Source organism: Protopterus annectens, chromosome 12.part0, assembly GCF_019279795.1.
Source record: "Protopterus annectens isolate FY-2018-M chromosome 12.part0, PAN1.0, whole genome shotgun sequence".
In the NCBI taxonomy this organism is placed as follows: domain Eukaryota; kingdom Metazoa; phylum Chordata; order Ceratodontiformes; family Protopteridae; genus Protopterus; species Protopterus annectens.
The window spans coordinates 437702641-437719830 of NC_056746.1; the positions used below are offsets into that span (position 1 = coordinate 437702641).

The following is a 17190-nucleotide window of genomic DNA, read 5'->3' on the forward strand; positions in this document are numbered from 1 at the left end:
TTTGACACATATATGTCACTGAAATGGTATTTGCATTTTAGTTTGTTTGAGCTGGTAATATAGACCCTATAAATATATATATATATATATATATATATATATATATATATATATATATATATATATATATATATATATATCTAGAGAGAGAGAGAGAGATGGATATAGATATACAGTCTATATTATTATCATTATTACCATTATCAACAACAGCCCCCTTTTATCAAACTTCTACTTGGGGTCAGGATGTTGCATTAACTTTCACCATCTCTCTCTTGATTCATTGTCATTCTGCTACCTTCACAGACAGTCATATTTGACTGTCACAGGTCTTCTTATGCACAAAACTTCCATCTCTTTGCTGGACGCCCATATTTCTACTTGTCTTCTTCCTGTCTGTCCCAAATCTTTTTTCACCAGTTTGTGTCCTGTTTTCCTGCACATGTTTTCTGGACTACTGTAATCTGTTTCCTTTAAGCTTCTTTGCAACTTGAGCTACTCAGGCTTCTGCTATGATGTCATCATCTCTTTGCATGTGTCTGTATTGTGGTATGAGTACCCTCCGGAGCCATTTCCATCCAACTCATATAACATTTTAGTCATGTGTGCTGTGACCTCATCTGAGCCTGCTGTCCTCCCTGACTTCATTTTTCTTAGTGCTCTTCTTACCTCATCTATGTCGGGCTTTCCATTCTCATCCATCATAGACTGTGTCTGTGGCAGCACAGCTTTTGGAGTTTTTCTTCACTAAGAGGCTGCTATTTGCAATTCTTCCATCTGCCTTTGATGTCCTACAGACTAGTGAGCAGGTTGTTGCTGGTATCCCTTATGGATGCTGTCTGATCTAGTGAGCAGGTTGTTGCTGGTATCCCTTATGGATGCTGTCTGATGACACTGTCATCTTTATTTTTTTGTCTTTGCTTTGCAGCCTGATAGAACTTACATATGCCATCTGCTGAGTCACTTTCTAGAAGCTGGTGGAGTTCGTCTAATGCATTATTCCTTGCTATTTCAACTTCTCCCTGAGACTGTTTGCTAGCCAAGCAGTATTCCCTCTTAGCCGGGTCTATCTTCTTTATCTCCACTTTTTCCTGCACTCCTCCTTTCTTTTGATAACTTCTACCTAAATTCTATCTCAGTGACTTTTCCTTACTAGGGCAAACTCTACCTGAGTTTCATGTTAGCTACTCCTGTATGTGATATTGTCACTGTCTGCCTTGCTGAATATTATGTTAAACAAATTCAAGGGAGTTAACAGACATAAGTTCACGTTGCCCCTCCAATGTGGACCCAAGCAGTTCATGCATCCTTTTCTGAGTGCCCGAATAACAGCATTCAGCATGCATCCTTTTCTGAGTTTCCGAATAACAGCATTCAGGTCCTCCATTATTGCCAACTCATGTTGTCTTGCTTTATCTAGCTGGTCCTATAACTGCTGCCTGAATGCATGTTGCCTGAATGCACTCATTTCCTCACCATCACTGCCCTGCTGTGGGAATTGATATGGCATGTCATGGCATAGCATGCAGTCTGCAGTCTGTAATCTATATCACTGCCCTGCTGTGGGAGGTGATATGGCACATCATGGCTTAGCATGTGGTCTGTGATCTATATTCTCCAGTCTACAGAAAGCTGCTCATCACAGTCAATGCATAAAGTTGTTGGTCTACACAACTCTTCCCTGGATGGGTACCACCTAGAGTCTGTGTTTCTCTCCACATCTCCAGTCAGTTTTGGGTGAGTTTAAAATGGAAATACCCAGCATGTTTCTGGGAGGTGCAAAGGTCCCCACAGAGTAGCTGAGTGAACATACAAAGTCTACACAGGCATCGCACCCATGGTTAAGATCTAAACCTGTACCTTATGCTTGGAAACAAAGAAGTTAATTATTATATCAGCTGGAATTATCTACTAGTAACGCTAATGAAGAAAGTAAACTGACCTGTGCGATGCAGGTATACAGATCAAGCACTATTTAAACTAAAGTTAGACAAAATAAAATGTTTTCTCTTTTAAGGGCTGTCTGGCATCAGAACCCTAATTCCTCACCATATTCAATGGTTTACTTCCATCTATCCTTTATTGACTGAGTTAGTCTCATTAAGCTTTGCTGCAGCGCCCCCTCATGGCTATCAGGATGCTATAAGATTAACTTAAACCTTTACAGAATGCCAAAGTCACAGTGAATGGCTGTACAGGAATCAGTGATGAAATTACTCAAATAATGATAAAAAAGGATAAGTATGTGCAACAACCCTGCAGTGTTAGACTCAAAAGTTAGTAAAACAAGTGGGGTGTCTAGTGATTTCAAGAATGAGAACAATATTTCAGACAGTGATAGTTTCCTTTTAGCTAGGGTTAATGAAATACTAAAATGATTACAGAAGACAGGAACTGCACTAACTGGATCATGGAGATTTAAAGTACAGCATCTGCATGACTCAACCCACCACAATATGGGTGGCCTGTTGAGGGCTTATGCGGCACGCGGAGTACATAAAACTGATGAACTCAAGCTGGGATGGGTCAGATGTCATTTACCATTGTGGATCCTCCCAAATAAGATATCCATATTGGTGTAAATATTATTAAATAGTGCTCTATTTTGTGTGTGAAGTGTATAATTAGGATTGCTGTTGTAAAGAAATTGTATTTCTTTTAAAAATATAAGTCAAATAAAAAAAAAAATATTTAAGAATAGAAAAGTCCGCTTGCTATTTTTGCCAGAAAAGTGTTGCTATCACTTTAGATGTAAATATTGCACAGAGCAGTGTGGAACGTTACTGTATCAGCTAGAGTTGGTTAAACAATTAATGTATAAATATAGGGGGAATTGAGGTAAGCCCATGAAGAGTGTTGTTTGCCCTTCTGGGTTGGAGATTTGATGTCCATAGCAGTGTCTTTGAAAAAGGGACAGCAGACTTAATGAATGACCCGGAAGAAGATACCAAGGGAAAGCTGAAGATTGTTCCTGTTAGAGGAATCTAAAAATAGAGTTACTTAGATACTGAGAGAGTGTCAGATAGACAAAGAGTGCAAGTGACAGGAAGGCCTACTGAATGAGGCTGATTCCAAGTGTATGGAGTTGTACTGAAGGTGTTTGCTGTGAACCCTTTTTAAGCCATATGACTTTTATATTGGAAAGTACATGCATATTTATATCTTTATATAATAAACTGTAATGTTTTTATAAGACTGCTGTCTCGGCTGCCTTTAATATTCCACAATATATGTAATTAAGTGTTTATTGTTCCCACGTTTGCCACACCATGAGAAGACCAATTTTCAGGCATTACCCATGTTAAATAACGTCCAGTAAACAGTGCAATAGAAATCAGAAACACAATGGGACACATTGAAGGTTGCAGGCACATTTAGTAAGTAAACTCATGAAAAATAGCAAGCAATAAACTGCATATGTTAAACTATAATGATATGTTAAACTATAATGACACATAGCCAGTTTGGTCTGATATTCCCAATAGCAATATATGTTCTGTTTCCTGCAGTGCACAGTTTGGCAGGGATAAACGTGCATTCTGCTTACTGTGTTACTTAATACACCCTGAACCACATCTGAATAACTCCGTACAGTACTGTGTGTACAGTACACAGAAGAGAGCAGAAAAATCTGGAAGAAAATCAGGAAATTCTAATCTGGGAACTGTTCAGACATTAACATTTTTACCTTGGAGGCTTGACATGACCAGTGGATGCGACCAGAATGATTTAATAAATGTTGATGCCAAGGCAAATTGCAGAACAGTAGGCATACAGAGTAAGATCATATGCAAGTGAAAATGCTATAGACTCTGAGATCCAGAGTTCTTAAAACAATCGCATGAAATATTCGCAAAAGAATAAGTAGTGAGCTAGCGTTATGGAACAGAGTGTAGTGGGATGCATATATCTGTGTGTGAAGTGAGTGCTGGGATTCTGGCAATAGTGCTAATTGACCTGCAGCGGTGAGAAATTTATATCTGGCGGAGAGCATCAGCAGACAGTAAATTCCATTTTGCCTGCAGCATTACTAGGAGTCATAAAGGGGACTACAGGATGTCACAGCAGTGGAAGAATAAGTAGGTCATGTCATTTAACCTCAAATAAACTCACTCTGACTTAGTGAGATAGAGAGCCTTTACGTAAGACTACCTTCTTTTTTTCTTCAAATGTCACAGAAGTAGGGCAGTGCAAGTTGTTAGAATTATGAATTAGTCAGGTGAGACTGGATTTTAAAAGGCATTGTGAAAGAATACTGATATATACAGAATGGTGTGAATGCCCATGTCTGCATCTGTGAAATGAGTTCTGAATCAATCCAGCTGACTATAAGCAGCCCTTTGAACAAGAAGGAAATGAAATCTCATTTCTTGGAGAGGAGTTAGTGTCCACATTTTAAGAGAAAAGTAAATGTGGTAATTCTTCAGGGTTTGTTGCACTTGTCTTTTAACTTGTAATTTTAATTTATTCTTCTTTCAGCCTTAATTTATATTTTTGTTGTATTTCATTTTTTATTTATAATTATTGTATTTGTACAGTGCCTAGATTTCTGGCAATTTAATAAAGTTGAACTTGAACTCCTTGATCGGGAATATTACCACGTTTGTGTACAGTCCTTTTTTATAAATGCTGACTTTCCCCTTGCTTGTAGGTGGAAGATTGTCAATCTGTTACTGAAAAAAATATCTGTTAATGGGGGAGGGATGGAGCTGACCAGCAGTAACATGGCCAAGAGACTTGCTCACTCCAAGCACTCATGCACACTAAATGAATTCATGGACTTGCTATATAAGAGGGCTCTTTCATTCTTAATGTCCAAAGACAGTGTTGAAGATCTCAGGTAGACAACCAAACCTGGTTGTCCATGAATCCAAGAAGAGGTAGCAGCACATGCAACTGAACCAGTTAAGTTAATAACTTAGATGCTGTATTCACAGTCTGGATAGTAGGTTGGAGAACTACTTATTTTACTAAACAAAGTATTCACTGATACAGCAAGGGTTAAAGACGCCACCTGAGCAAATTAAAGAGGACAGCCAAGTATGGGTAACCAAGACATCATTTTTAAAAATTTCAGCCTTGCTTCATGCCACCCACCTACAAGATAAAAAAATACATGGTCTTGGATCTCCATGCACAAATAATTTTGTTGCAGTCCAGGAAATTTAGTCTCATCTGAGATGGAATAACTTGTGGCTGGCTGGATTAGAAGAGGACACCAGGTAAGTGAATACTGCACAGTTCTTACAAAAATCTCTGCAAGCTGCTTTGTATCTACCATGCAGGGTACTCGTCAAGAGGGTGCACCACTCAATAAAACCTCTTCCATGTTCATCACAGCATTCTATATAGATTATTTTCAGACTACTGGATTACAGACGCAATGAGTTGTTCTTGTTTGTGAATGGAGAGGAGAAGGTATTTCAGTTGTTGGGACATAAAAATTAATTATGCCAGGACTTTTTCTACAGTCATACAATGCAGCAAGACCTTTGCAAAGTAAGGAAGCTCGGTTATCAGACCTCAATTCTTTGATTTTTTTTTTTTATTTGCTTTTAACTTCCTTCTTATTTTTGATGTCCTGCAATACTGGTAATAATTTGGGAACTACAATGGAAGCATTTATCAACTCCAGAAGTGGTTTTCCAGTTCCCTAAGTTCTCTCTGCAACATGTTCCAGTATCCATATGGAAGAGTCTCTGGCAACTTTGGGTACTAGTCCTGCAGAGAGATTGGGGCTGCATGTATGTTGGGAAAGTTTGCAGCTTTGCCTGGACTTACAAACATAGAAGAAGGGAATAAATATATCGCTTCTTACATCTAGTTTGATAATACCTGCAGCCCAGAGAAATTATTGCATAAATTTACAACTAGGAAGCTGCTTGTAGTGCCAGTTTCTAACAAAAATGCCAAATTAAATGAGATAGAAACTGTGAAGGGCATGGAGATTCAGTGAGATGGTGAAATTTCTCAATATGTCAACCTGAATTCCAACTCTCTAGGTTGTAGAATAGCTAACCCTGTGCATGGTTCCTTTTCAGAGAAACCCTATAAGAAATCTGGTAATGTGAACATTGTTAAATTAATAAGTTAAATAGTGTAAAGGCAAGCAGAAGGTGAAGACTTCTAAGTTACTTGGGCATGTACTGAGTGCTTTGTTTTGTTGACCTGATTGCATCCAGAGTTAAGTAAGTGCTAGTAACATGTGCATTGTGTGCTGTTCTTGTGCTGTTTTTGTCGGTGTCTACATAGCCAAAGGTATGCATTATAGTTGGTGTGTACTCTGATTGTTTCAGTTAATTTTCTATTTAATAATCTAAAAAACATTATGCTAGATCTTAGTTCATTGCCATGGAGTTAATAATTAGCAACTCAATGTATGATACAATTTAATGCTCTTACAGCTGATGTTAGAGGTCTAAATTCTGAAGTGAAAATAATTGATTTTCATTGTTTTTCTGTTTCTCACTAGGTTGATATTATTGTTCACCAAAAAGTAAAGCTGTAAACAAATCTTTTTGCTGCCTAAAGATCTGCATAATGACCTGTAGAATATAGCCAAGCATGTTCCTTGAAAAAAGAGCAAGCTATTTTTATTAGTGTGTGCATTGGAAAACAGAACCGAGAAGGGTAATTCTGGCAGGTGGATATTAGGCAATATAAATTCCAATAATGGGCAATATATAAAACGTGCAATTTATGGCCAAATGTGGATTCTCCATAATTATTTCTGAGTATTTCCTGATTAAAAGCCATTTAATATGGACAATATAGCAGGTCACAATTTTAATATCACATTATGATGTGTTTTAGACTGGTTGTTATCCTGCACTGAAATGTATAAAATCCGAAAGACTATTATATCAGATATTAAGCTAGCATTGGCTGCATGGCTGAAGGAAGCTTGCATTTACCATGCATTTAACATGCCATCAGGGGAGGCGGGTTAGACTTATGGGAAATTTCATCTATGCTAATGTGTTATGTTGAATAGATATGGGTTTTAACCTGACCATTTTCCGTACTTCTCAACTGTTCAGATTTTCCAGAATGTCCAGATTTTGGCCTCATATTTTTAGTCTGTTCCTCATAAAATTTGAAGTTTTCTGGAAAATCACTAAAAAGTCACTACATAATGACAGAAGATTGAGTTTCAGGCTTCAAAGCCTTCAGAAAATGCATGCTGATGCAAAAGCTGTTATCCTATCAACCTTGTAAGTTTACAAGAGCAGTATTTAAAATTGTCCCTATTTTTGGACCTTTGTCCCCCATTATTTTTGGCTTTGTCCAGGTTTTCTGCACTAACAAGTTGAGAGGTATGCCATTCTCAGACTATGAGTGGGTAATAATATCGGTAAATGACATGAGGACACAGTGGGAGTGCTAAAAATTGAAGCAGGCACAGTTTCTGAGTGTAATCTGCTTGATTGCGTGCAGAGAACTACATGGCGGGAGAGTTGGGAATTGAGTAATACTGCAAAGATGTTAATATGCTAAAGGCATGATAAAAATAGTAAATTACTGGAACTCTGTTCAAGCATCTCTAGAGAAATGCATACAGATATTAAACCAAGGCTGTATGAGGCCACTGATGAAGCATACTGCTGTTCAGGTCAGGGCCCTTGGGAGTCAGCTGGGAAAATAGATGGCATGCTAGTTAAAGTGTAGGTAAAATAAATACAACACTGCAGTCATACAGCACATCTGGGGGGAGCTGTTCACCAGCTCATAGGATGTTAGTAACACCTTTTAAGACTATTATTCATGTTAATACTATACCGACATACAGGCTGAGAACACAGACTTAGATCCATTTTTAAAGGGTTTGAACCTCCCTCTCATTCCAGGAGGTATTTTACATTAGAGGTTGATTTCAGGCTAGAATAGAAAAAATAGATCCTTACATTTGTTGACCTGTGGGAAACCCTTGGGCTTCTCTACCTCTCAGCAAGCTGATATAAAGTGCAGGAAGAGGATGTAATACCATATATATGTACCTGTTTTAGCATATATTTAAATAATGACAGACCCTACATCTTCTAGTGAATCAAGAATGATAGTTCTGGACAAGCTGAGTAAAACCTATAAAGTTGGAAGTGACTCACCGATATCCATCATTAACAATGAGGCAAAAGTCTGTGGCAGACTCATAGCTACAAGGCTGCAGTCTTTTTTACTGCAGCTAATCCATGAATATGAGAGTTACACATGTTTGGATCATTTGCAGTCCTTGATCACCTACATGTAGGCCTAAAACCTTTATTATTCTCCTTCAGTAGCTCTTTTCAGTAATTGTGAAAATACGTTTGGTTCTAGTAAGTGGTCTTATTTGAGGAAAAGTTTACATTGCTTTGGACTCCATTCCAAGAAGAGCTGTTTAGACTCTTTACATTTCCTAATTTGACCCTTTTTTTGACCAAACCTACCATCTTATCCCTCTTTTACTTACTTATGGGTACAAAGCAAGGATGATTACTGTCTCCATTTTATTTTTCTGTTTGCCATAGAAATCCTAACCTGTTATATTAAGTAACTGGTAAATAAGATGGGAATAGAGCACCACTGGATTTGAACTTCACATGTTCCTGTTTGCAGATATCTGTTTCATTTTACCTGAGGCTCCTGAGAAGGATATTCCTTCACTTTGTCAGGTGTTTATTTGGTGTGGACAATTTTGAGGCCTTAAGGTGAACCAAAGTAAGTCAGAGATGCAATTCAAAACTGACAACTTGAAGAGTATTATTTCCTCCTTCCCCTTATAATTGCTGTTGCAAGCCCCCCAAACACCCAAATATCTTTACTGACCCCTCAGTAAACAAATTGCAGGATTTAAATTTAAATCTTTTTGGGATGGTTCATTCATACTGGTGCACCAATAAAAGATGCAGCTTCTGTCTCTTTTCAGATAGATAAATACCTTGAATGTGGTGTTCCGTCCAAAACTCTTCTACTTATTACTCCATGTACCAATAGCATTACATATATGATATGTGACACTAATGGGCCTATAACTGCCTAGACTGGTGATAGGGTTATCTTTGTGGATGAGGAAGATACATGTACTGGCAATGTGGGTCATATGGGGAAGGAAGAAATTCAAGATTCTATAACAAGCACTCTACTGCATGATATCCTGGGGTGTCCCAGGTGTGATAGGCTTGTCTGCTTATTCTTTGGTCTACATAAAGTATTAGGTGCTATTTACAATTAAAGAGCGGTCTATATTAGCATATCGAATGCTGAAAACATCAAATGCAATTTAATCTAACTTAAATGTTCGAAATCTTAAAAGAGCGAACTGACAGAACATCGATTTCTTTCCCAGGAAAAGAAATCGGTGTTCCTTGCAAAAAACAAAAAAATGTCAATACTTTAAGCACTGACAGAAGTGGGGGGGCGTTGACCCCCGCACCCCCCAATGTGGGGGGCTATGCCCCCCCACACCCCCCTACTTAAATATACCAACTCTGAGACTGCACCACAGTGGAGGAAATAGTGGAGGAAATAGCAAACTCTGATGATGGCCCATCGATTTCTTTCCCTGGGAAAGAAATCAATGTTCCCTCAGTTTGCTCTTCAGAGATTTCGAACAGTTCAGTTCGATTATATTAACTTTGTCATTTTCAACATTCAAAATGCTGATAGGAACCCTTAAAGAGACCCCCTCCCCCATTGTGGGCCTGCATAAAGCCTGAAGGGACTACTCTGAAACAGCAAATGCACAAACAGCATAAACTAGATGGTTCATGCATCACAAAACTCAGACTCTCACATATTCTATTTATACAGTTCTTATTCTCTTTTCTGTATCTTTTTACATCTGTGGAATAAAGCAATTGCATTGTGGAGTTAATATTTTCAATTCAGTTTACATAACCTGAATAACATTTTATAAATGTTTTGTTCCACATCCTGGTCAAGGAGTGCAGATGATCCAAACTTGTCCTAACTTTAACAAAGCCCCTTTAAATTAATATTGATACCAGACAAGCAGTCTCTATGATGATTAAGAGCTTAGCCAAATAACCCTTTATTTACAATGACTAGAAAGACTACCTAGGATAATCTAGAAAGACTACCTAGTATATTCTGGAATGAATTTATAACTGCCCATCTAGTTATTAACTTTGAAGTCAGTCAGGGTATTGCTTTGATCAATATATAGTGTTCTAGAGGCACAATATTCATGTACTGCTTTCTTTGGATGCTTGTGTATTTAAAATCATCATTGTTGAGGGTTCTTAATTGAAAGGAGAAACAGTTGTAGTTGGGGAATCCAGTTACCTACCTGTTCACAGACTCCTTCTTGGTTCAGTGGCAGTGGCAAGTGCAAGGAATGTAGAGGATCCTGGGAAAAGGGTCAATGTTTTCCTTTCTACTTCAAGTTAATAAAACAACACTAGGTTAATGGTTTGTACTGTTACGTGCTGTTGCACAATTCAAAACTGCTTGTATCATATTTGTTTGAGCTTCACAATGGGTTCACACTTGAGCAGTACGCTGTTTTTAGGTTTTCTGCTTTGTGCAGCTTCATGGAAAAAGATTAAGAAAGACTTTTAACTGCATCCTGGACAAAACCATCATCCTATAGGAGGTTATGAGATCTCATTCATTCACTCATTCTTCTGTAGCCTGACAGGCAGGAGGGGTACATACCTCTCATACTGGACTAGAAGTATTTGTGGGAGCTCCTTAACAAGACTCATGCTGGACTCATGTTACTGAGATCCCTTACATATGGAGCATACGTTTTGGCCTTACTTTTGTAAATTAACAAAGCTGAAACCTACCCCTTGATGGCCAAACCAGTGGTAATAATTTGCTCCCTCCAACCTCTGTCCTCTTTCTGCGGTATCTGCACCAGTACCTGAATCTAAGTAATCTATAACATAGCCAGAGCTTACAGTCTCTGAGCCGCAGTACCACTTGTGAACACAGTCATTTGTTATTATATAAATCTATGATAACAATGGATCAATAAATAGATTAATGCATCAGTATCAAAGGATCAGAACAACAACTCAAAAATGGCATGTAGATGGTCAGAGGTAAGCATTTCTTATGCTAAAATAAATAGAACTCTTTGTACAGATAGTATACCTTCTTTGTTTATAAACAAAATTATATTGGAACGATTGACATATTTATAGCTGTTGTACTTATTTATATAAATGTGTTTCCCTGGGTAGAGTACTGATTAATGACCGATTACAGTTACAGCCTGGGTTACATCATAATGTAATAAAACAGTGTACAGTATACAAATAACATAGGTTTACACTTATGAGTAACCATAGAAAAACAAAATATGTGTACAGCTACATAAGTGAAATAGAAAAGAGAGAATATAGTTAAAGCAGGAAGAGTAGAAGTCATGAAATTATGGTCGTAGTAAAGGACTATATTATGAGTAGTGGGTTTAGATGAGTAATTGTGTGGTAAGGAGAATTACAGTTTGAGATAAGTGAGTTAATCAGGTGGATCAGATATGTGTGAAATAAAATATGCTGTTACCTTTAATAGTTCTGCTGCTTCTGAGAACATTTTAAATGACTGAATGTTAAACAACATAAAGGTAAATCCCACATTAACGCATGTACCAAAACATACTCTTTGGATATTTGTTTTATTGACATGTCATTATTCTTTATTTACAGCGTAAGTTCTTTTAAAGTACACAAGTTTTCGGGAGTACAGTGAGCAGACAGTGTACGGAAAGACCCGTATATAAACAGGGAAGGTAGGTACAAATGCCTTCACTTTATAAATGCTTGCTAAGCTTTATACACTGAAATTCTACTGCTTTTGTTAAAACATGAAGTTAAATGCATTATAAATAAGTCAGATGTTTAGAATGCACTGATATTATGTCACTGAACATTTAAACACATTAAGATGGAAATTAAGAAATATGTAATATATGTTTTTATAAAAGGACAAGTGGAAATAAAAGAATATATAGTATATATTTTTGCAACAGGATGCAACATTCAATCATTTATTACATTATGAGCAGGACTATATCCTTGACTAACATACGTAGATATTTTCACTCTTAAGTCCTGTCACCTCAATGATGAGTGCTGCACTTATTTTGTATGAAGCTAAGGATATTGCTAATTTCAATCATGCATAACACAAATCTAAGAATATTTTAGTAGGAGGTATGGATGGTCCAGTAAGGCTAGATTCCCCCCCAGTCCAACTACCAAAACACCTATAACATTCTGTTTTGTTTAGTTGCTATTTAATTCAGTTTCATGACATCATATTTCTTATGTTTTTTTCTTTTTTAATTCAGGTTTTCTGGTCCTCTCTCTGTCCTTGACAATACAGCTCCCTCCTCACTCTTTGACCTGTTCACCACACCCCATTGACTGGTTGATGCCACATTGTCAGCTGGGGTGGCAGTTGGGTAGAAGCAAGCTGTCTGGTTTGGACATTTTGGTTTAATGTCCCTGTCCTTTGTCTTGCCGCATGTCCAGTATGCTGTTATGTCTCTGAAGAGCTATGACTACAGACAATGTATACCTGTCAAGTCTACCTCATTATGAGGAATGTTCCTCATTTTGAGTCTTAAAATTTCCTTGTTTTTCACATTGAAAAGGTCTTCCATACCTTCAGTGCTAAGAATTTTATTAAGAGATATCCATGATACATAATACTGTATCATATTAAGTAATTAAATGAGCATCTTATAAGAGTAAAGAAACACATTTTAACCATCCAGTGAGCTTCTTAGTTAAAGCTGTTAATAAGTTTTAGTGAGTGTTCCACAGTTCACCAACTTGTTCCACATTATGAGGTAGTGATCCACATTTTGCCTACTTTTTCCACATGATGAGGTAATATTCCACAATCTGGAAATGGAAGGTTGAAAGTTGCTTGCCAATGTGTTACCTATTGTTACACCAATGTTGGCCATAGTCCTTCCTCAAAATATCTTTCCTTTCCCACACAAAAGGCAAGTCAGGAAGATACCATTCATTCCCTTCCCCTTCAGGGGTAACTCCTCAAGGACTGGGATCCCCTCATAGGACCTGATTCTCCTGTACCACAGTCAGGGCTCCACAGTTTCACACTACATTGCCTATATGGCATTAGCTTTCTAATGTGAACTGTGCTGTAGACTTTCATATTGCACTGTGCTACTAAGAGCTGCACATATAATATTGTGAAGTCAATTACATTCTAGATGCACTAAAATGGCTTGAATACAGCTTCTTATTAGTTTTAATTCATCAAATATCAGTCCACCTAATACATCAGCATTATTTCAGGAAGTTATAATTCTGCAATCATGAATAGAAGCTTTCACTATGCAATGCATTCAGCCATTATAGTATGCAGTATTAAAAGTAATCACAATTCAGTTAGCAGTAGAAGAAACTTTGTAAAGGAATAGTATGTTAGATTGTTAAAGAAATAAAAGGGGCTAAACCGTATTGTATAGTAACAGGCCAGGCAGCATGTTAGTAATACTTGGAAAAAAAGAACGTTGTTCATTCTGGATACTTAACTATTTTGATAAGTCTAAGTATTAATAATCTTCCTCATAGGTTTATTTTTGGAAAATGTTATGGAAAGGATAATATATGTTTATGGGTGTATAGTCAAGGATTAAAAAGATTAATTGCAGAGAGACAGAGCCAGTATAATCTGCTTGCTGAAAAACACTTTACTCAGTAGAACGGTAATGATGTATTTACTAGTGAAGAATTTAAGATATTGTGTTACACATTACTGAATAAATTGATTTGCTAACAAAAACATGAGCATATAGGTTCACAGGTTGTTACTAGGCAATTACCCGGTTAAACCTTTCTAAGTTTATCCACTGAAATCCAATTGCTGGTACATCCAGTGTATTATTCCCCATGTCCCCAAGGAATTGGGTTGAGGCTATTCTGGAGCTAAATTTGCAGTTTCTCATCCATGTTTTCTAGATTTAAAGATAGTGAGGGGTAAGATTTTCAGGAAATGATTGTTTCAGAGCTGAGAAATTCTTTGGGAGACATACCTGTCATGCCAAAAAATCTTGTTTATTTTGCAGTATGGATCTAGGTCCTTTGATCTCGTATGTGTGCTTCTACTAGTGTTATGCATACTTAGTTGATTAAGCAGAGAAGTACCTGCACATAATCAGCTGTGACAAATGGTAAACAAATGCGAAAATAAAATAAAATTTACAGCACTGTAGGCCAGGCATAGATCATCCCTTAGGAGTCTGTAGGAGACAGATAAGAGAGACAGGGTTTTTAGGTAAGCTCAGAAACTAAGGGAGCTCACACACAAGATTTATTTAGTGTGGAAATGGTGGACTTTTTCAAGTTAAGTTAGGTGTTTGAGCAGATACATACCAAAGGCACACTATATTCTAGTATAGGCCTTATGAGAGATGAACAGTGTGGAATTGCGCCCTCTTTTGACCTGGAGCAGAATACCATTAGTAATTAGTTGGAGGAGGTAGAAAGCTTTCTTATTAACAGAGGATATGTGCTGATTAAAGGACAGTTAATTATCCATGAAGATCTTTAATAATAGTATCCATTTATATGGTAAATGTGTGAGAGGGCTCCCTTTTGAAATCTTAAGACTTGCATTGCCATGTCCCAAGATATCAAAAAAAAAAAAAAACTTAAAATACAGGGGAAGAACAACTATTGAACATTATATTACAACTTTTAATCTAATCCTTTAAACTTGTTTTTTGCAAAGGGACTAGCCCCATGATACCCCTAGTGTGGAGGGCAGGCACTCCCATACCCTCCAAACTTACATATACCAATTCCAAGATCACTGTACCTCTGTGAAAAGGGAAAAGGGAATAGCAATCTTCATATATATATATATATATATATATATATATACGCAAAATAGTTATTCTTTTTGTCTTTTCGGTTTCCATGTTTTGGGACTCAGTAAAGTGGGTCCCAAGATTTGAAATAGTTGTTATATGTAAGTGCTTTTCTCCCAAAGTGAATGATGGAGCATTACTTGTCTCTCAGCTTTAGACTTTGAACCCAACACCACACATTTGTCTGAGATAGGCCTACTTGGAGGATCTGAGTGTCTTTAGAAGAGTTGATGATAGGTCCAAGCTTGCAGTCATTTGTGAACTTGGTTAGTCAGGGGCCATCAATGTCATAACTGGCATCAGGGAAATAGATGCTAAATGGAAGTGGTCCCAAAACAGAGCTCTGAGGGGAACTGATGCTGACAAGTTTCTTAGGGAATATTGTAATATTAATTCTAATAGAATGATGTCTACCTGCAAGTCAGTTGGCAATCCAGTGGGTTACATAAGGATTTATATTAAATGTACCCAGTCTGTCAATGATGTCAGAGTGGAAATAGTGTCAAACAAAAGCCTTACCAAAACTGAGGTAAGCTGTAAGTACAGAATTACTCTTATGCATTACTTTAGTGGATCTTTCAATGAAATTAAATACATTCATTAGGTATAATCTACCTTTTATAAATCCAAATTGGTTTGAGTCTAGGAATCGAAAGTTCCCTGTGTCTCTGTTTATGAGATGATTTTATTAATGTATTCGTGGTTCTTTTGCTCATATTTTGTGAACTTTTTGAAATGTGGACCATATTATGTATTTGATCACTGACACTTGCTGCTTTGTTTTATAAGCAATTCTGAGTTTTCAGCAGGCTTGCACTGTCAGCTTACGCCAGAAGCTGCTGTTTTTTGGTGTGACGACATAATTGTTTTAAGGCATTTTGGCGCATTTTATGCTAACTGTTTTTATTCATGCTTTTTCATATGTTTTTTATTCTCTTTTTTTGTCTATGTTTAACATCTTTGAATTTGTTAATGATACCTCTTTAAACTAGCTTAGCATGAATGCTATAATTATTCAATTAGTGTTCTGATTAGCCAGTTCTGAGCGCCAAGAGCTTTTGTATAAAAGGCTGCTCAATTTCATGTTTTATTACACCTGAAGAAGCATAGTGTTACTTTGCGAAAGCGCTTGTGTGTTCCAGTTCTTCATTAAAGAAGTTTTCTACATTGTGGATTCCTCTGTGTGGTGTATCCAGTGGATTTGGTGTGTTCCTGTTTATGAGATGATTGATAAGTTCCATCGATCTCCATAGGATGCTAGTGAGCCAGATAAGTCTATAATTGTAAGTGTCCATAGTGGGACCTTCTTTTATGGAGGAACCATTGCAGCTGCTCTCCAGGCTTCTGGTGTGTACCGAATGGAAAGGCACTGACTGAATAGTTTAAGGAGGAAGAGGAGATCTGACAGGGTTATTTCACATTGTCCAGAAAACAACCCATATGCTATCTGGACATGCAGGGCTAGTATTTGTGGTCTTGGCACATACTTTTCCTACCTCTTTAGGGGTAATTTTCAGGGTGGGGGAGGTCTGTACTAGACACTTTGTATTTGTAAGTTTGGTGGTGACAGAGGAAAAATGTTGGAAATTAATTTATTTATAAGGATGTCAGCAATACTGAGCTGGTGATACCATTAGAAATAAACTTGGTGCAGTGCCAGGTAGTATTTCTGAAGTCCTTTACAAAATTGAAGAATTCCTTGTGGTTATCTTTAACTGCTGTAGGGATTTTTATTCATAATAAACTACAGAATCTGATCTTGTGAGTGTTTTGTTAAACCTTTTCAGGTTGATTTGAACACACTGATTTTTTTTCTATTTTAGGAACTATGAGCTTTTTTTCTGTTGTAGACTTTCGTCATAGTTGAGTTCTACCATAGTAGTGAATAGGGTGTGACCCTTTAAGCACAAGTTGAAATGGGAGTAAAAGACTTTGGATATATGCTGTGGTATTTGCTGCAGGATCATCACTGGGTTAGGAACTGTTAATTATCTCATTCCCTCATTAAGGGCTAGGAGACTGCCTTGTAGAAGTCTTTAAAGATGTTTTGGTTAATTGTTGGCCTGCATTGGGATTGCATGGTGAATAACAACATTTGGTGATCAGATTTGACCCCTCATTGTTTAACAATGGGTTAGAGGTAGAAGAGGTATTGTTTGTAAGGACAAAATGAAGTATGTTGTGCCTGTAGTAGAAGGATGCTATCAAAACTTATCAAAACAGTTTGCAATGATAAAATCAAGGAAACATTGTGCATATTTATTTGTAGAGTTGTCAGTGTGTCATTTTATGGTAAAGTAGTTAAAGTCCCCTAGAAATATGGCATTTAGGAT

General features: G+C 37.2%; 1 protein-coding gene across 2 annotated transcripts in view; it reads left to right on the top strand.

The window, feature by feature from the left end:
- The window catches only part of ELFN1 (extracellular leucine rich repeat and fibronectin type III domain containing 1), a 2453138-nt gene that overhangs the window by 2404541 nt on the left and 31407 nt on the right, over window positions 1-17190 (top strand). For both annotated transcript variants that reach the window (XM_044089550.1, XM_044089549.1), the window contains one exon: window positions 11658-11740. The gene's annotated coding sequence lies outside the window, so the exon portion shown is untranslated. The remainder of the gene's footprint in view (window positions 1-11657; window positions 11741-17190) is intronic.